This window comes from Nothobranchius furzeri, chromosome 4 (assembly GCF_043380555.1).
Source record: "Nothobranchius furzeri strain GRZ-AD chromosome 4, NfurGRZ-RIMD1, whole genome shotgun sequence".
NCBI classification, from domain to species: domain Eukaryota; kingdom Metazoa; phylum Chordata; class Actinopteri; order Cyprinodontiformes; family Nothobranchiidae; genus Nothobranchius; species Nothobranchius furzeri.
In genome coordinates this window covers 49000217-49021092 of record NC_091744.1, presented here as the reverse complement: position 1 = coordinate 49021092, position 20876 = coordinate 49000217, and positions in this window count along the sequence as shown.

Genomic DNA, 20876 nt, shown 5'->3' with positions numbered 1-20876 from the left:
AGATAGAGTATCTCCTAGTGGTGAGACATGTAATGGTGGGCTCCGAGGGGATGCTGAGTAAGGGTGAGGTGTGGACGAGGAGGCCGTTCACGGTTTCTGGTGTCGGGGTGGTTGACTTTCTGTTCCGCCAGACGTGCCCTGGTGCCCCCGGCTGCCGGCCAGGATGGAGAAGCGCGGAGCTGGGTTTGGAGAGCGTCGGGGATGGAGCGGAGGGGGTGCGGAAGGAGGGCGAGCAGCTTCGCTGCGAGGGCCGAACGACGCTGCTTGCAGCTTTAATTATTAGGCCCGAGCAGTGAAGCTGCGAAGGCCTATTGTATCTGCTCCGTTTATTATTTTTTTTTTCTTTCTTTCTTTCTTTCTTTTTTTTTCTTCCGCGTCTTTGGATGGCCTTTAGGGGGTCTTAGCATATCCAAAAAGTCACCAAATTCTGGCCCAATATAGAAAGTGCGTGAAATTTACGTATTTCACTGGCAACGTGAAAGTTGGTAAAAAAATGTTTCAACAGCGCCCTCTGGAAAATTAAAAATACCCCTCCGCTTTGACCTTTTTTCATAGTAGAGTGAAGAAATTTGGTACACTTGTAGAACTCAACAATACGCACAGAAAAGCCTCTTGCACCCATGGTCAATATCAAACAGGAAGTCGGCCATTTTGGACTAAAGTGGCCATTTTGACCCCGTTTTGGCCATTTCTAGGGTCTATATTTGGTTGAACAGTTTGGTCATTTTTCGCACGATCGTCTCAAAAATAGTGTGCGATCGAACAGAAGCGATGGACGATTAAAATGAGACAATAAAATTGACTTTTCGTAAATACTGAAGGGGCGGGACCAGGCCTCAAACTTCGAGCACTCGCCAAAAAAATTCAAATTGCTATAGATTCATAAATGAAAGAATTACAGTTAAAGAAATGTTCTAAGGACAATCGTCGTCGCCCTCCGAAGACAAATGAATGGTCGATTGATGATGTCACATAAGCCCCGCCCCCTCAGGACTTAAAAGGTCAAGATTTACTGGGAAATTTTCCAAAATTCGCCCTTTCCAATAATAACCCCAAATTTGTAGCGGGTAACTGAAGACAAGTTGGGGTTGCTTGGCGTCACTTTATGGGAGTTTTCTCCAGAAGGCGGGGCTGTGGCGGCGCGGCGAAGTCAGGCGTACCGCTTAGGCCTTACGTTTGCCTCCCATTTCGTCATTTCTAGAGATATCGCCACAAAACCTCTTGGGAGTGATCCTAGTTCAGCCCCCCACAAAATGTGATGTGAACATCCGGTGGGCGTGGCCTATTTTCTGAAATAGCGCCCCCTAGGACCATTAAAACTGTCAGCCCCAAGTCATGCTTTGACTGAGGATTATGAAATTTGGCACACTAATGTGGTGTCTCAGGACCTACAAAAAAGTCTCTTGGAGCCAAGTGCAAAGTCGCACAGGAAGTCGGCCATTTTGGTCCAAGTACTCGATTTAGTGGTTTTCGCACACGTTAGTTGGAGAGTGATGCTCCATCGCCCTTTTCACCAATCGCCTTCAAACTTCTGCTATAGACTCTTAAGACATAAAGGAAAAAATTCAACCGTCGGATTTTAAATAAGTATAAAGGTGTGGGCGTGGCTAAGCCTCAAACTTTGACCTGTCACCACGCCACTCTTTTTTTCACAGCTACCTATTGGACTCCTTTTACCCAATCGCCAGCAATCTCTGGCGAATAGCAGCTGACAAGTTGAGGTCACTTAGTCTCCAGTACTGGCAGGTTTTGAAAAAAGGCGGGGCTTTGGGAGCATGGCAAAATTCACCATCACGCCATGGCAATACGTTTGCCTCTCATTTCTTCAATTATCGTGCCATCACCACAAAATGTCTGGTGAGTGATCCTAGTCTGACCCCCAATAGATTTGGACAGCTGTAGTTTGTGGGAGTGGCCTATTTTCTGAAATGGCGCCCTCTAGGACCATTAAAACTGTCAGCCCCTAGCCATGCTTTGACTGAGGAGTACGAAATCTGGTACACTAATGTGGTGTCTCCGGTCCTACAAAACAGTCTCTTGGAGCCAAGTGCAAAGTCGCACAGGAAGTCGGCCATTTTGGTCCAAGTAGTCGATTTAGTGGTTTTCGCACACGTTGTTTGGAGAGTGTTACACCATTGCCCTTTTCACCAATCACCTTCAAAGTTCTGCTATAGTTTCTTAAGACAAAGGGGAAAAAATTCAACCTACGGATTTTAAATAAGTATAAAGGTGTGGGCGTGGCTAAGCCTCAAACTTTGACCTGTCGCCACGCCACTCTTTTTTTCACAGCTCCCTATTGGACTCCTTTTAACCAATCACCAGCAATCACTGGCAAATAGCAGCAGACAAGTTGAGGTAACTTGGTCTATAGTACTGGCAGGTTTCGAATAAAGGCGGGGCTTTGGGAGCATGGCGAAATTCGCCATCACGCCATGGAAATACGTTTGTCTCTCATTTCTTCAATCATTGTGACATCGCCACACAATTTCTGATGAGTGATCCTACTCTGACCCCTAATAGAATTGGACAGCTGAAGTTTGTGGGCGTGGCCTATTTTCTGAAATAGCGCCCCCTAGGACCATTAAAACTGTCAGCCCCAAGCCGTGCTTTGACTGAGGATCACAAAATTTGGCACACTAATGTAGTGTCTCAGGACCTACAAAAAAGTCTCTTGGAGCCAAGCGCAATGTCGCACAGGAGGTCGGCCATTTTGGTCCAAGTACTCGATTTAGTGGTTTTCGCACACGTTATTAGGAGAATGATGTCTCGTCGCCCTTTCCACCGATCACCTTCAAACTCTTGCTATATACTCTTAAGACATAGAGGAAAAGATTCAACCGTCAGATTTTAAATAAGTATAAAGGTGTGGGCGTGGCTAAGCCTCAAACTTTGACCAGTCGCCATTACGTTACTTGACTCAATAACTCCCTTGTGCATGATCAGATCAATTTCAAACTTTGTCCGTGTGATCACTGACCACATCTGAAGACAGTGACAATGTGGACAGCTGGCATCACCTAAGCCCCGCCCCCTGACTACAGGAAGTCTTCTGTTTTATGGTGAAATGCCCATATTTGTCCCCTCTAATTTAGTCAACATGACACTAAGGTCATGCACTGTCTTCAAGATGTTGTAATGACTATTCAGATCTGATAGCTTTTCAGAAAGGGAGGAGCTTTGATGCCATGGCGATTTCTGGCGTGACGCTGTGACCTTACGTTTGACTGTAACTTCCACAAACAGCCTCCGATTTGCCAGAGACTGAACATCACATCACCAGTGTGGTAAAGATAGAGTATCTCCTAGTGGTGAGACGTGTAATGCTGGGCTCAGAGGGGATGCTGAATCAGGGTGAGGTGTGGACGAGGAGGCCGTTCACGGTTTCTGGTGTCGGGGTGGTTGACTTTCTGTTCTGCCAGACGTGCCCTGGTGCCCCCGGCTGCCGGCGAGGATGGACAAGCGCGGAGCTGGGTTTGGAGAGCGTCGGGGATGGAGCGGAGGGGGTGCGGAAGGAGGGCGAGCAGCTTCGCTGCGAGGGCCGAACGACGCTGCTTGCAGCTTTAATTATTATTCTTTTTTCTTCCGCGTCTTTGGATGGCCTTTAGGGGGTCTTAGCATATCCAAAAACTCACCAAATTCTGGCCCAATATAGAAAGTGCGTGAAATTTACGTATTTCACTGGCAACGTGAAAGTCGGTTAAAACATGTTTCAACAGCGCCCCCTGGAAAATTAAAAATACCCCTCCGCTTTGACCTTTTTTCATTGTAGAGCGATGAAATTTGGTACACTTGTAGATCTCAACAATACGCACAGAAAAGCCTCTTGCACCCATGGTCAATATCAAACAGGAAGTCGGCCATTTTGGACTAAAGTGGCCATTTTGACCCCGTTTTGACCATTTCTAGGGTCTATATTTGGTTGAACAGTTTGGTCATTTTTCGCACGATCGTCTCAAAAATAGTGTGCGATCGAACAGAAGCGATGGACGAATCAAATGAGACAATAAAATTGACTTTTCGTAAATACTGAAGGGGCGGGACCAGGCCTCAAAGTTCGAGCACTCGCCAAAAAAATTCAAATTGCTATAATTTCATAAATGAAAGAATTACAGTTAAAGAAATGTTCTATGGACAATCGTCATCACCCTCCAAAGACAAATGAATGGTCGATTGATGATGTCACATAAGCCCCGCCCCCTCAGGACTTAAAAGGTCAAGTTTTACTGGGAAATTTTCCAAAATTCGCCCTTTCAAATAATCACCCCAAATTTGTAGCAGGTAACTGAAGACAAGATGGGGTTGCTTGGCGTCACTTTATGGGAGTTTTCTGCAGAAGGCGGGGCTGTGGCGGCGCGGCGAAGTCAGGCGTACCGCTTAGGCCTTACGTTTGCCTCCCATTTCGTCATTTCTAAAGATATCGCCACAAAACTTCTTGGGAGTGATCCTAGTCCTGCCCCCCAAAAAATGTGATGTGAAAATCCGGTGGGCGTGGCCTATTTTTTGAAATAGCGCCCTCTAGGACCATTAAAACTGTCAGCCCCAAGCCATGCTTTGACTGAGGATTACGAAATTTGGTACACTAATGTGGGGTCTCAGGACCTACAAAAAAGTCTCTTGGAGCCAAGCACCAAGTCGCACAGGAAGTCGGCCATTTTGGTCCAAGTACTCGATTTAGTGGTTTTTGCACACGTTGTTTGGAGAGTGTTGCACCATCGCCCTTTTCACCAATCACCTTCAAACTTCTGCTATAGACTTTTAAGACAAAGGGGAAAAAATTCAACCTACGGATTTTAAATAAGTATAAAGGTGTGGGCGTGGCTAAGCCTCAAACTTTGACCTGTCGCCACGCCACTCTTTTTTTCACAGCTCCCTATTGGACTCCTTTTAACCAATCACCAGCAATCACTGGCAAATAGCAGCAGACAAGTTGAGGTCACTTGGTTTATAGTACTGGCAGGTTTCGAATAAAGGCGGGGCTTTGGGAGCATGGCGAAATTCACCATCACGCCATGGAAATACGTTTGTCTCTCATTTCTTCAATCATTGTGACATCACCACACAATTTCTGATGAGTGATCTTACTCTGACCCCTAATAGAATTGGACAGCTGAAGTTTGTGGGCGTGGCCTATTTTCTGAAATAGCGCCCCCTAGGACAATTAAAACTATCAGCCCCAAGCCATGCTTTGACTGAGGATCACGAAATTTGGCACACTAATGTAGTGTCTCAGGACCTACAAAAAAGTTTCTTGGAGCCAAGTCCAATGTCGCACAGGAGGTCGGCCATTTTGGTCCAAGTACTCGATTTAGTGGTTTTCGCACACGTTATTAGGAGAATGATGTCTCGTCGTCCTTTCCACCGATCACCTTCAAACTCCTGCTATATACTCTTAAGACATAGAGGAAAAAATTCAACCGTCGGATTTTAAATAAGTATAAAGGTGTGGGCGTGGCTAAGCCTCAAACTTTGACCAGTCGCCATTACGTTACTTGACATAATAACTCCCATGTGCATGATCAGATCAATTTCAAACTTTGTCTGTGTGATCACTGACCACATCTGAAGACAGTGACAATGTGGACAGCTGACATCACCTAAGCCCCGCCCCCTGACTACAGGAAGTCTACTGTTTTATGGTGAAATGCCCATATTTGTCCCCTCTAATTTAGTCAACATGACACTAAGGTCATGCACTGTCTTCATGATGTTGTAATGACCATTCAGATCTGATAGCTTTTCAGAAAGGGAGGCTGCTTTGATGCCATGGCGATTTCTGGCGTGACGCTGTGACCTTACGTTTGACTGTAACTTCCACAAACAGCCTCCGATTTGCCCGAGACTGAACTTCACATCACCAGTGTGGTAAAGATAGAGTATCTCCTAGTGGTGAGACGTGTAATGGTGGGCTCAGAGGGGATGCTGAGTCAGGGTGAGGTGTGGACGAGGAGGCCGTTCACGGTTTCTGGTGTCGGGGTGGTTGACTTTCTGTTCCGCCAGACGTGCCCTGGAGCCCCCGGCTGCCGGCCAGGACGGAGAAGCGCGGAGCTGGGTTTGGAGAGCATCTGGGATGGAGCGGAGGGGGCACGGACGGAGGACGAGCAGCTTCGCTGCGAGGGCCGAACGACGCTGCTTGCAGCTTTAATTAGGCCCGAGCAGCGAAGCGCTGCGAAGGCCTATTGTATCTGCTCCGTTTATTATTATTACGCTTTCTTTTTTCTTCCGCGTCTTTGGGTGGCCTTTAGGGGGTCTTAGCATATCCAAAAAGTCACCAAATTCTGGCCCAATATAGAAAGTGCGTGAAATTTACGTATTTCACTGGCGATGTGAAAGTTGATAAAAAAGTGGCTCGACAGCGCCCCCTAAAGAGTGAAAAATACCCCTCTCCATAAAGCTTAGTTTATCGTACAGTTATGAAATTTGGTATACTGGTACTACTCAACAGTCTGCACAAAAAAGCCTCTTGCAACCATGGTCAATATAAAACAGGAAGTCGGCCATTTTGGGTTGAAATGGCGATTTTTAGCCGTTTTGGCCATTTCTAGGGTCTATATTTGGTTGAACAGTTTCGTCATTTTTCGTACCATAGTCTCAAAAATAGTGTGCCATCGAACAGAAGCGATGGACGCTTCAAATGAGAAAATAAAATTGACTTTTCGTAAATACTGAAGGGGCGGGGCCAGGCCTCAAAGTTCGAGCACTCGCCAAAAAAATTCAAATTGCTATAATTTCACAAATGAAAGAATTACAGTTAAAGTAACTTTCTATGGATAATCGTCATCGCCCCCCGAAGACAAATGAATGGTCGCTGGATGATGTCACACAAGCCCCGCCCCCTCAGGACTTAAAACGTCAAGTTTTACTGGGAAATTTTCCAAAATTCGCCCTGTCGAATAATCAGCCCGAATTTGTAGCAGGTAACTGAAGAGAAGTTGGCGTTGCTTGACGTCACTTTATGGGTGTTTTCTGCAGAAGGCGGGGCTGTGGCGACGCGGCGAAGTCAGGCGTACCGCCGTGACCATACATGTGCCTCCCATGTCGTCATTTCTATAGATACAGTCACGAAACGTCTTGTGAGTGATCCTAGTCCGGCCCCCCAAAAGATCTCATGTGAACATCAAATGGGCGTGGCCTATTTTCTGAAATAGCGCCCCCTAGGTCCATTAAAACTGTCAGCCCCAAGCCATGCTTTGACTGAGGAGTACGAAATTTGGTACACTAATGTGGGGTCTCAGGACCTACAAAAAAGTCTCTTTGAGCCAAGTGCAAAGTCGCACAGGAAGTCGGCCATTTTGGTCCAATTACTCGATTTAGTGGTTTTCACACACGTTATTAGGAGAATGATGTCTCGTCGTCCTTTCCACCTATCACCTTCAAACTCCTGCTATATAATCTTAAGACATAGAGGAAAAAATTCAACCGTCGGATTTTATACAAGTATAAAGGTGTGGGCGTGGCTAAGCCTCAAACTTTGACCTTTCGCCATTACATTACTTGACTTAACAACTCCCATGTGCATGATCAGATCTATATCAAACTCCGTCTGTGTGATCATTGACCACATCTCAAGACAATGACAATGTGGACAGCTGACATCACCTATGCCCCGCCCCCTGACTACAGGAAGTCTATTTTTTAATGGTGAAATGCCCATATTTGTCCCCTCTACTTTAGTCAACATGACACTAAGGTCATGCACTGTCTTCATGATGTTGTAATGACCATTCAGATCTGATAGCTTTTCAGAAAGGGAAGGGCTTTGATGCCACGGCGAATTCTGGCGTGACGCCGTGACCTTACGTTTGACTGTAACTTCCACTAACAACCTCCGATCTGCCCGAGACTGAACATGGCAATCAACAATCATGCCCTTTATTCAACGAGGCACACACCGTTGGTGAAAGTTGTGTAATGTCACCACAGCGCCCCCTACACACCATTAAAACTGTAATAACTCCTACAGACGAGGTCGTAACTGCACCAAACTTGCTATGTGTACTCACACAATGGCACCCACCACAGTCCTGTGGTAAGTTGTTGATATTGCTTTAGCTCCGCCCCCTGACAGATATTAGGCCCTTAATAACACATGCATGATGCAATTCACACCAAACTGCACACAAATGACTGTCATCAACCTACAAACTTCTTCATGGAATAATTCTTAAATTTGGGACAGCGCCCCCTAGATACAAAAAACCTTTGTAACTTCTGCAAAAAAGTTCCAAACTACATCAAACATTGTGGGAGTCATCACACATCTGCAATCAACACATGTATGTGATCACTTGTTCAATTCACTTTAACTCCACCCACTTACAGCTTTTTGTCTCTAGATGACCCATGCAACGTTTGATTGATTCCAAATTAACAGAAAACCATCTTTGATGACCAAAGATGACCTCTATGGCATTTACTTGTAAATGGTCACAACGCCCCCTAGATGGGTTCAAACTTTATTAACTTCTAAAGTCAAAGTCAGAATGGCATTATACTTGGCTTGTGACATCACGTGACTGCACCAAACACATTGATGTGGTTGTTGATTCAAATCCCTGTAGCTCCGCCCCTTTCAGCTCACTGGCTTTAGATAACACACACAACGTCCGTTTGATGCCAAAATAACAGAAAACTGTCCTTGTCAACCAAAGCTGACCTCAATGGGATTTTTCTGTAATTGATCACAGCGCCCCCTAGATAACTTTAACTTTCGAAAACTTTAATAAATATGGGCAAAAAAGCACTAAAGTTGGTCTGTGTCATCACACCAACAGTGTGCTAAAGATAAAGTATGCCCTAGTGGTGAGACATGTAATATAATGGTAGGCTCGGAGGGGATGCTGATTCAGGGTGAGGTGTGGATGAGGTGACTGTTAGCTTTTCTTGGTGTCAGGGTGGTGGACGTTTCAGTCCGTGGACGTGCCCTGGTGCCCCGTGCTGCCGGCCAGGACGGAGCGGCGGGGAGTTGGGTTTGGAGAGCATCGGGGATGGAGCGGAGGGGGTGCGGAAGGAGGGTGAGCATCTTCGCTGCGAGGGCCGAACGACGCTGCTTGCAGCTTTAATTAAATATTCTATTTAGTGAGAGATAAACTTTATTGTATTCATCCTAGTGAATCTATAATTAATTAAACGGATAAACTAGTAGTAGCACATTTAACGTCAAAGAAAGTGAAAAGTTATTATCAGGAGAGGGAGAATGTTTAAGTGGTTAGCAGCAGTGTTCAAGCCGATGGCCCCCTCCATGAGGCCACCACAGCTCAGCAGAATATTGTTGTAGCTTCTTCTGGGGAGAAAATGTTAACAGCTGAAATAGCAGGAAATAATGCAGTTAAAGAGCAAATTTTAGAAGAAAGTAGTAGAATGTGGAAAGTGGTCATTATGTCCTTCAGCAGTCTAAGCCTATAGCAGCATAACTACAGAGATAACTCTGGATAACCTAGCCTTTTAGATGGAAGACATGGGCCACAGTTTCCTGTGCCCAACAATCACTCATCCCATCCATGTGTTTCCCCACCAGGAACAGCCCGCTCCTGAGACCATAATGGCCCAGTCACAATTGGGTCCTCCAAAACCCAAGTCCAGCCTCTCACCACCCTGCCGACCTCTGCAGCCCATAAAAGGCCCTACCCATTGCTCTGCCACAGCCCCACTACCTCCCAGCCGATCACAACACAATGGCTGTGTTCGAGATGAGCCAGTTCTGCACAGATTCGATCACCGGCGATCGGCGCGCAGTGCATGCCGGTTAGATTTGTGTCCGACTTGACGCTGACTTGCTCTGACGTCATGCATACGTAGGCAACGATAACCTTGTGAGATCTAGGCGGCTGCAGATTTTGGAGCAAGGCGCTGCAGTTGCTCTCCACCGCCTGCTAAACTTAGAGGATGCATACTGTTTATCAGCTATCTATGAAGCAAAATGTCACTGTTTATTATATTTGTGATTCATTTGTTTAGCAGCACATCACACACACAACATGCTCACTCATGTTTTCTTTGTAATAAACATATATTAATGCTCCTGGAAATAGAACATGAACAGCAATATGAGTCACACTCAAACAATTGCTGAGGTTATTGATGTCTGTGGAGGTTTTCAGTCATCCAGGTCATAGTTATTTTAAAAAAGGTCAAACAGCAACTGGATTATGTTATTTCTTTAACAACATTGCACCCTCTCATTCCAGAGAGCTTTCTCAGTTTGCTGAGTTCTCAATGTTGAATGGAGACACAGCCACAGTTATTGGTTATGTCACCATAAGCTTTAATGAAGAAACAAATGTCATGATAAGTTCCACCATCAGTAAATTTCTACAATAACTAATGAAAATTGTTTATCCCTCTTCTGTCAGCAAATGGATGCACTTTTTGGTCGCACAGCGGTGGGAAGTGCACCACCTGGCACAACTGTTTCAACTCCCCTCTCTCCTAAAGAAGCCCATCCTTCAGCGGCTCAGTCATCACCTGCTGAAACCGAAGCGCAACCTGGTCCATCATCGCCCATACAGGACAGACAAGCTTCTGGCTCTAAGAGAAGCAAGACTGCTCATCTCCCAGCGTTTTTTCAGTCCTATGAGGCCCATGCTGAGCGCAGGACCACTACCTTGGAGTCACTTACAAGGCCAGAATTGGCCAACTGGAGACGGCTGAAAGAAAAAAGAAGAAAGGGGTTGAGAAACAAGTAATTACATGTATGGGTCAAATCCTGAATCAGTTAAAAGAACTTGGAAAGCAGCAAGAAAAATGTATCAGTTTGTTAGAAGGACACTCAAAATAAAAATGTATATCTGAGCATTAAGGGTATTTTTGTTTCTTATCTTTAAAGGATTTAACATAAAAGCAGTGGTTGGCATGTCAAATTACTAACGGTAATGTCACTTTGCCTCTGGGCACCACTGATGCTCCGAGATCCCCTGATGGTTTTGCCTGGGTTCATATCACCCAATTTCCATGAGCTGCCACTGGGAGGCACATCAGGAGTCTTGATGATAGAGATACACTTTGTTTAAAACTTAATGTACAGATTTAGGAGTTAGAGCAGACTGATTTCACTTAAAGTGCATCAAATCACCCTGTGGCATACAGCACACCAGCTCACATAAATGTGTGGGAATGAAGAATAAAACCAAACACCGGATAAGACAGGGGTGTCAAACATGCGGCCCGCGGGCCGGATCCGGCCCGCAAGCGGGTTTAATCCGGCCCGCGAGATGGTTGTGTAAACTTTATTTTCATACTTTACAATGTAGAGAGAAAAAAAACTTATCATTGTGAGCAAGTTTCCTCTGTAATGAGTATAAATAAAACAAAGCTGCGCTCAAGGCTCACACAAGAACTTGAATCACATCCTGAAGTTGGCTGCCTCTCAGGATGTGACTTGTGAAAGCTAAAAGATGTAAAGTAAAATGAGTCAAATATACTTTAAGTGCTGCATGAAACTGATCTAGCCATGTGATCTGTAAGCTCTTTGAATCACTAAGGAATGGTTTTTTATTTGTTGATTTATTTTTTTTTTTTCAAATTTTCAAGTACACTTCAGGTGTTGTACTTGTACTACACTGTCCTCAGGCTACAGCCTTGTTTTATATTGATTGTATTAAAACAAAGAAAACAATCTGAATTTTTTTTTTTTATTTACTGGTCCGGCCCACTTGGGACTAGATTTTCCTCAATGTGGCCCCTGAGCTAAAATGAGTTTGACACCTCTGGGATAAGATGCTGGGGTAAGGGTGGGCTAGCTTAAATCTGGGAACAAATCCTGTCTCTGTAGTTTGAAGCATCTTCATTGTTGGGTTGTGGTGGATGTGGGTCATTGTCGTCCTGCTCTAGCTCCTCCTCCACATGGTCACTAGGATCCAAACAGAATGCAGCATGCTGTCACAGTTGCACTAATATGTCCTATGTCTTTCATGTGAAGACATTTGAGCCTCCTAAACTTTGCTTTCAGCATGCCAAATGCACGTTCAATGACAACACGCGCCACATTCAGTTTTCTATTAAAGTTCCTTTGGCTGGCTCTAAGGTGCCCATTATCATGTAAGGCTTCATCAGCTGTGGCAATAGGGGGTAAGCTGAATCTCCAATGATGTGCATGCCATTTGGGACCAGAGCCTGGGGGTCTTCTTCAAGTAGGTGTGCAACAGTTGTGTGGCGAAAGGCTCTTGCATCATGCCAGCTGCCAGGGTGGCCCACACTGACATGACAGAAGCGGCGATTACTGTTTGCAAACCTAGTAAGGATTATGGAATAGAACTGTTTTCTGTTATAGTATGCTGTGGGATCATTGCAATTTGGTCTGACAATGGGAATGTGACATCCATCAATGGCACAGACCGTATTTGGAAAACCTGCCCTCTGAAATCCGAGCTGTGAGGTGTGAAGCTGTTCACCAGTAGGCCAAGAAATGTAATGTGACAAATGTGTGATGACCAGGGAGCAGAAGTGATGGAGATGTGCAAAAACTGTAGATTTGGATATGTTAAAACGGTCCGCCACTCACCTGTATGACTCCTGATTTGCCAGCGTCCACAGACAGGCAAGAACACTTTTGGACAGGGGTAATTTGGTGTGCTGTCTGTTCATGTGGAATGGTCCCAGTGCCATCACTAGATCCTAAATGGAAAAGTCAGAAAGTGAACATGATGTCTGAGCAAATATGAGTAGTGGTAACCATCACAAAAGCCTACCTCCACTTGTCCTCTGGAAAGTCTGAAGTGGCTTTTAAAGTCAGAATGACGGTATAGAGGAATAACATTCTCAACAAAGTGTTTCACTTTTGGCACAGACCTGAAAGAAATTATATGCACATTATTATTCTAATTTACATCTGAAGCAGTGTCTTCAAAGGCGAAATATGCAGCCTTGTTTAACTTTTGGACTATTTCCAAATGAGTTTTTAGATCTTAAACAAAGAAACGGAAACAAATGCGCATGGCGGTTGTTTTTGGCGTTGCACTACTTTAATGCGGTTACCTACCTTCGCAGTTGATGTCCATTTTCATGTAGAAGAATAGGTATTTCATCTGCATCTATTTCATCCGCTATTATGAACGCTAACGCGATATCTTCAGCCATCGTCACCCGCGAGCAAGGCCGGATTAACCATATGGCAATTGCCCAGGGCCCACGAACTCTAAAGGGCCCAGGGCAGAAGGGCACGAGCAAAATACTGTAGGCCTATCTGTAATCTCACGCTTTATATTAAACCAGGGTGACCGTACGTCCGGTTTTCCCCGGACATGTCCACTTTTCACTCTCTGTCCGGGGCGTCCCGACTGGGGGTTCTTGTATTGATGAAAATGTCCGGCTTTTCATCCAGGAGCAGGGATCAAATTATGGGGGAGCTGGATATCCTACACATCCAGGGGAGCTGGAAAAAAGTTTTCTACCTATATCACATCATTCATGGACTCTTTTGAGCAGAGAGCACAGAGAGCGGCACAGCGCTGCGTTGTTGCGCAGCGCTCCAGGCTGCTGCTTCCAGCGCACGGTCCATTCTCAAAGTGGCGCAACCAAAAACCTATAATTAGCACACGATCGTTCATGTCCGCACATGTTCTCTATTTTCTGTCTTATTTGTGCCTGAAGTGCTCTGCTACTGCGGAGCTCATCACCTGTGCTGCGGTGATTTCACCTCACTGACGCAGCATCGAAACACGCTCTCCGCTACGGTTAGGAAATCCCTTTGATCTGCTCAAAAGTAACTGATGAAGTGAAAGAGTAAGAATCCAGGCAGCAGTTTTTCTGGAGAGTTTAGAGGAGATGCAGGAAGATGAGAGACAGACAGGACAGGAAATAGTTCAATAAAAACAAGAAAACAAAACAAAGTGTTGAAAAGTAAAATGTAGGTAGATTTATCTCCACTACACGTTTTTACCTGTATAAAACAATAAGTTATACACATGTAATATTTAGACATCTGATACAGTTCAGATCACCTTCAACACTCAGTGACACACCCAGGGCCGTTTCAAGGCATTTTGGGGGCCAAGGCAAAATGCCCCCCCCCCCCCCCCCCCCCCCCCCCACACACACACACACACACATACACACTTCTATCCTAGGTAGAAGCAGGTGGGGGACTGAGAGTGGGCAACCAGAGGGGAGCAGCGAGATGTTGCGTGAAGATCCGGAGTTATTGTCGCAGGAGTAAGTGGAAGCAGACGGGAACCTGAGCAGAGCGAACAAGCAGGTTAAAAATACTAACAGACAGATCACTTGAGTTTAAGTGCAGGACTGGTGAACAGATCTACCCAAACGGAGTAATCAACCAGCGTGGAGAGGTGTCACGCTGCTCCTTAAATACTCTGGTACGTTGATGGTGATGATGCCCAACAGCTGGGGAATCTCAGCCACACCCACCTGCAGGGAAACTCAGGAGAAAAACAGGAGAGTTACCCAGACCGTGAAAGTTCAAGGAACCTCTAAAATTAAACACCATATACTTGGTCCTGGTTGTAGACAAGTTAAAACCCCAGCTCTTTGTCAACTTCACCACTCCATCCAGACCCTCCTGCACCGTACGGAACACATGTGGCATGTTCTGGCCACTCTTCCAAAATGCTCTGTTTTCTGCAAACAAGGACCTCGTGTCACCCCCATTGCATCAAACAATTATTGGGCTGATCACTCTGCCCTGTGAGACCCCATTCTCAACAACCACAGTCCTGGACAGAGCCGACACCACTCTCACCAAGATTGTCCACCTGTATGCAACTAATCCTCTGTAGTGGTCACACTTTATAGCGTAACGACTGCAAATTCATTATGACCAATAAGATGTGATGATTCCATATAAATATGAAATATCAACCTGATTGATCTTTGAATGTTTAATCAGAAGATTCTAGGGTTCTTTCTTGTTCAGGGACCATAAACACACTTCGTATTAATTCAGACAGAGTCAAGTATATAGCTAAAAAGGAATTTTATTATTTTCTAAACCAATGATTATACATGATATGAATTATGAGATGTGATGGAGTGGATATGCGGTGATGGAATGTGATGTGTGTAGGTGGTGTGATGTAAGCTAGATTTTTATCAGAACCTTTGTACCTGGAAGAAATTGTGAAACCTGGGTGTAAAAGGATTTGTTGTCTGCTATAAACTAGAGAGTCAATTATTAATAAAACAGCATCAGACACAATCTGTTGTGTCTACAAACCCTGGCTGAGAACCCCAGCAGATCCGGACTGTCAGAAGTCGAGTGGACCTCACTGCACCGGGATTTTGTAGATTAACTCCGATACGACCCGTCCAGTCTTGAGATGTCTCCAGGTCACAACAGTAGCTGGAATGCTTGTTTGCATCCAAAGTGGATGTGGCTCTTAGGGAGCTGTCTGGCTGAGTTAGCTTGCAACGTGCAAACAGGATTTTGACTGTATGTCAAAAGAGATGTCTCAAGGATGCTTGTTCCGAATTGGCCGGTTCGGAACTCCGCTAGAAACTGAATTACTCTGGAAGCAATTCCTGTTTTATTAAACTACTTTGTTATGATTTCTGGCCAAGTTTGGCCAATCAGAATTTGACAAGTTTTTGGGTATTTACCAACATCCCTCAGAAAGCCATGTCCTCCTCAGATACAAAAATGTTTGTAACACTGTGAATTAGAATGGTTTTAAACACTAATGTGAGGTGAACCTTAACCTTAATTTGTATCTTAAGGAGATGTGAATGAGTGTAGATAATGATTAACTTGTTAAATCAAACACATACTGATCATAAGATCTGCAATGGATCATTGTAAGAGCTATATTCATTTCAGCTTCACTGATTTAAGCACAGATCATTGTAACATTTCATTTAAACATCTTGTTCATTCAACCATATGATTAATTAACTTATGAGTTGTAAAGCCTTGTTGGATTCATGTGGATTAACTTTTATTCAGAGTGAGGAATCCAGCAGTCTGACTTTTACACAGAGAGATAAGGGCCTTTGCGGGAGACCTTGACAGTTTATTTATGTCCGCGTTGACGAACAATAAGTGAGCAAAAGGTTGATCTGTGCGTCTGGATCCCCCAGCTAGTGTAACCTTGACTTTGCAGCTCTGGCGTGTATGAAAGGTTACTGTGTCAATTAGATGGTAAAAATTGACCCCCTTTTGATTCATTACACGTCCCACCACTCACACCTGCCTCAAAAAGGGCAAAAGACATTCCCTCCTTCCACAACATGTCATAGGCCCTTGTAATGTGACGAAATGGCCTGATTTTGAGATCCCACAGGTCAAATGCACAGCCAGGTCAACTTACCCTGCCTATGACACATCCTACAATCTGTTCCACTCACAGGAGGCTCAAAGTCTGCATGTATCCCCTTTATTTATTTATTTATTTTTTTACCGTGTCCTGTCTGGCTGTGAAGCAAGCAGAATTGATGTCTGAATGCTGGTGACGAGCCTTACAGATTTACTCTCAGGTGGAGCATCAAAGCGTTAATGTCACGCCTGATACTTAAAACTTTATTGTTATTGTTGTTGAATGCTTTGTAATTCTGACCAGACACGGAGACAGAGGTGAAAGAGAAAGGAAAAGAAAAGGGGGGAGGGGGGGGTGTTCCACAAAAATAAACAATGAACAAGAGTCTGCTTCTAGACCTGCAGAAAAAGACAAAAAAATGGGACACAACAGCAATACAACAAGATCTAGCTATCACTGCGTCAACTTGATGAAGAAAATATATAATCAACATTGCTTAACTGAAGAATCACGATAATAAATCACAGTGCATTAAGTGCCCACCATAGTCTTAAGACCTGTGTTTAACGTTCCCAAGCCCATACTTTTGAGAGCACCATGTCAGCACCTGTGTGTGTACACGCGCTTGTTTATGTAAGGTTTCTCTATAGGAGCGTCCAAAGGAGAGTGCGAGGGACCACAGATCCGCCCCCCAAAGATGCGCAGGAGACGGGGGGAGCTCCAAGTCCCAGAGATCCAGGCACTGCCCCAGAACACAGGAACCCCAAGGAGACTGCAACCAGGAAGGACCCCCCCCCGAGAGGCACAGAGGATCGCCCCGGGGGGCCACAACCAGCAGCCGGCAGAGTCCCGGGAGATATCAGCGGCAAGCCCACAGGCCCGCCCGCAGCCTCCCACCCCCTAGCCGGCCGAGCCCGGGACCCAGCGACCCGGGACCCAGGGGTGACCACCCCCGCCGGGGACCCAGCAGAGCCCAGGGACCCAGACCCCACCAGGCAGCCACCGGGATCTATCAGGCAGATGCCTGAATCTTAAACCCCCAGACCCGGTTGCCACGAACACTCAGGCAGACCATGGCACAACCCCTCACACCAGGTGTGGCAGGGGGAGGGGGGACAAAGATCTATATCATCAAGAGAGGTTCCAGGAGAGGGGAGGCGTCAAAGGACCCACCTGACATATACAATCATACACAAACACAGTCACACACTCCCTCCCTCATGCTCACACATGCACATACAACCCAAGATTTACAAAAATGCACGCCGGACACCCACTCATGCTCCCCATACACACCCTATTCACTCTGGTCCCGGATGTATCCCCTTTAATCAGAGCCTGCTTCCTCACACCAGCTGGACTGCAGAGATAATAAATGATAAACAATAAACATTTTCTCCTCCAAGGTCCATCACAGAGGAACTCTTTTAAAATAAACTCCTTTATTCCAAGAAGAAGAAGAAAGACGATTTTATAATTAAAGATAATCATTAAATATTGCCATTTATAATTATAAATAATGAAATGTTTCATTAATCTGTGCTCAATGATTGTTTTAGTATGTTTACTTGACGAGGTCATAACATTTGCACTCACAAGTAAAGTTAAGTTAACCTTTTGACCACATTTAGAGTCTCCATCACATTGGGTGAATATCTGTGATGCTTGGTAACATCTCTCAAACTTGTCAGCCCCTGGCAGGCTGGCCAAACAATAATATCAATTCTTTAAAACCAGATGGCTTTGGGTAATTAGTCAGTTCTAGAGCGAGCTTCAGACCGGCCATCTTTAGCACCTCTCTAACCAGAAGGACTTTGACACGTCATCAAAACCTTAAACTTTTTTGCACCAGCGAAGCTGAAACAACAAGATAGTTTTCTTGCAGAACAAAGCTGACTCCAAACTCCTTCAGAGTTATTTTTAAGATGCTCAGTTTCATCCATCTGTCGTGACCAGAGAGACATCTCCGGACTGAAAGAACCGGTACCTCGGTCCTCTACAGCCCTCCGGTGCCAGCGGTCATCCAACCTCTCACTTTCGGATCCACCAAGAGGGTCTCAATCCGGGTAAAGTAGACACACAGATAGCGTCTGAATGTGGTTCTGATAATAACATCTTTATAGTTTATTTGCAAACCAAATTCTTTCCATCTAGAACTCAGCTCTGAGAACGGAGATTCTGAATACACTATTTTCACACATAGGTTCCAGACTATATTTTAGTTCGCATCCACTCACAGTAAATAATAGTTTAAACAATTTGTCAAGTCTTAAGTGTTTGTAAAATAAATTCTTACTTTGTTTATAAACCTGACTGTTTCTCGAATCAAAGTGAAGTGTGTACAATCCCTTAATATTTAAAAGAATCCTAGGATCTTCTAATTAATCATCCTAAGACCAAGCAGGGGATATTCTATTTATATAGAGTACCACAGCTATTGGACACAAGTAGTGGTAATAATATAAATAGCTTTTCAAGCAATTTACTTAAAGCAATTTACCCTCTATTATCATTACCAGTGTTGGGAGTAATGCGGTACAAAAGTAATTAATTACTGTAATGCATTGCTTTTTGCTGTAATGTGGTAATGTAAGGCATTACAGGGAAAGAAAATGGTAATATTTACTCGGTACAATTGTCAGTAATGCGGTAATTACGACGCATTTTTAAACCCAGAATCAAGATGTGTTCCTTAAAAATTAAAATTGCGGGAAACCCGAAGAAAGATCCAGTATCTGCATATGTTACGTCATTTATGGACTCAGCTTTGCAGGCAGAGAGGACGCAGCTGTAACGGCTCAACTACTCCAGCTGCGTCTGCCCGCGGCCGCTGCAACATTCACAAAATCGCTCCACTAAAACAAAATAATTCACCTGCGATCGTTCATATCAGCGCATGTTCTCTGGTATTTTGTGCTTTTCGGACGTGCTTTGCCTCAGCTGAGTTCATAATCTGTGCCCCGGTGATTTCAACTCATTGCTGCTGGAGCGCCGCGCATGTGAAGATCCCTTTGGCTGATTAGTTAGAAAGTAGGAAGTCTATGAAACAGTTTCTCTGGAATACGGAGAAAACATGCAGCATGCAGGAAGGTTAGAGAGAGAAAGGGCAGGAATTATTCACATAAAACCAAGAAAAAAAAAAGAAAAAAGTAGGTAGATTAATCCCCAATACAAATTTTTACCAGTGAAAAGCAATAATATATAAGCATTTAATATTTATACATGTGATAGAATCAGATCACCCCAGAAGTCAGTCCCACATCCAGGGCCGTATCAAGGCATTTGGGGACCAAGGCAAATATAGGCTTGGAGCCCCCACCACCTCACTCCCTGCTCAGTTAATATAAGATGGCAGCGTGCTGAGAGTACAGTTTGTTGTTGCTTTTATTTAATAAACAATCATTTTAAAGCACTGTTATTATTTCTGACTGTTTTTAACAGCAGTCCTAGCTCAGACACCACATCACTTTCCACATATATGTCATGAGCTCATTGAGCGTCAGATTACCAGATTCATATTGAAGTTGTTTTGGTGAAAGTAACTTAAAGTAATGCAAAAGTAGTGTAATGCCTTACATTTTAAAATCAGTAATATTGTAATGTAATGAATTACTTTAAAATGAGGGTAACAAGTAATAAATAATGCATTACAGTTTTGAAGTAACTTGCCCAACACTGATCATTACACCCTCAAGATGTCAAGAAACACAGCCACAATCACCTCCCTATTGGACAGAGCCCGCCGAACATCCAGATCAAGAGGCAACATGACATTAATCGTTGAGCGCCCCGAACTGAAGCCGTTCTGCTACGGCGCAAAGTCACCACCGCTTTCCAAAAAATGCACCAGCCTAGCAGACACCATACGCTCCATCACTTTATAAATGACAAATGTCAGAGCTATAGGTCTGTATGACCCAGGGTCCCCAGGAGGCTTCAATGGTTTCAGGAAAGTAACAACCACCGAATGTCTCCACTCAGCCGGCAATCGACCAGACTCCCACACTTCATTAATCAGGGCTAGAAGTCAGGGTTAGAAGTTCCTCAATGAAGAGACCCAGTGCATGCTGTAGCAATGTAGCCCAGACCATCCCGTCCCAAACTGGTGTCCTTACCATTCTGAATGGCCACCGCCCTAAGCCTTCGATAGGCTAAAACAGAAGCCTCGACAGGGTGCCTCTTAAGACATCAAAAGGCTATATTCCATGCAAAGATACTTGCATTACAGGCTTCTGTCCACCACAGAACCATAGTCCTCACAGTTGGAACCTGCTTCCTAGGAATGTGGATCTCCACCACTGACCTCATGCCAGCAGAAAAGGCAGAGTACCTGGTGCCAACATCCCCATCACTCCTCTGCCAGCACACCGTATCCTCCAGATATTCTGCATAATGGGGCCAACACGACCGCCGGTAATTAAAACACAACACCAAACCCCCAGGGCTACTCACCAACACTCTCCCAAACTGACTCAAGGCCCACGAGTGATCACTCCCCATACGTAGATGGTCCAAGACATCCCACCCACTAGCCACTTCCCCTAGGTCAGCTGATACGATCGTCAAATCCAGCATGGATGAGCCTAGCCCACACCCCCTATTTCAAGTGGGCCCCCCATCATTCAGCACCACCAGTCCACAATCCTCCAAAACAGCCTCCAAAATCTCGCCATTCCT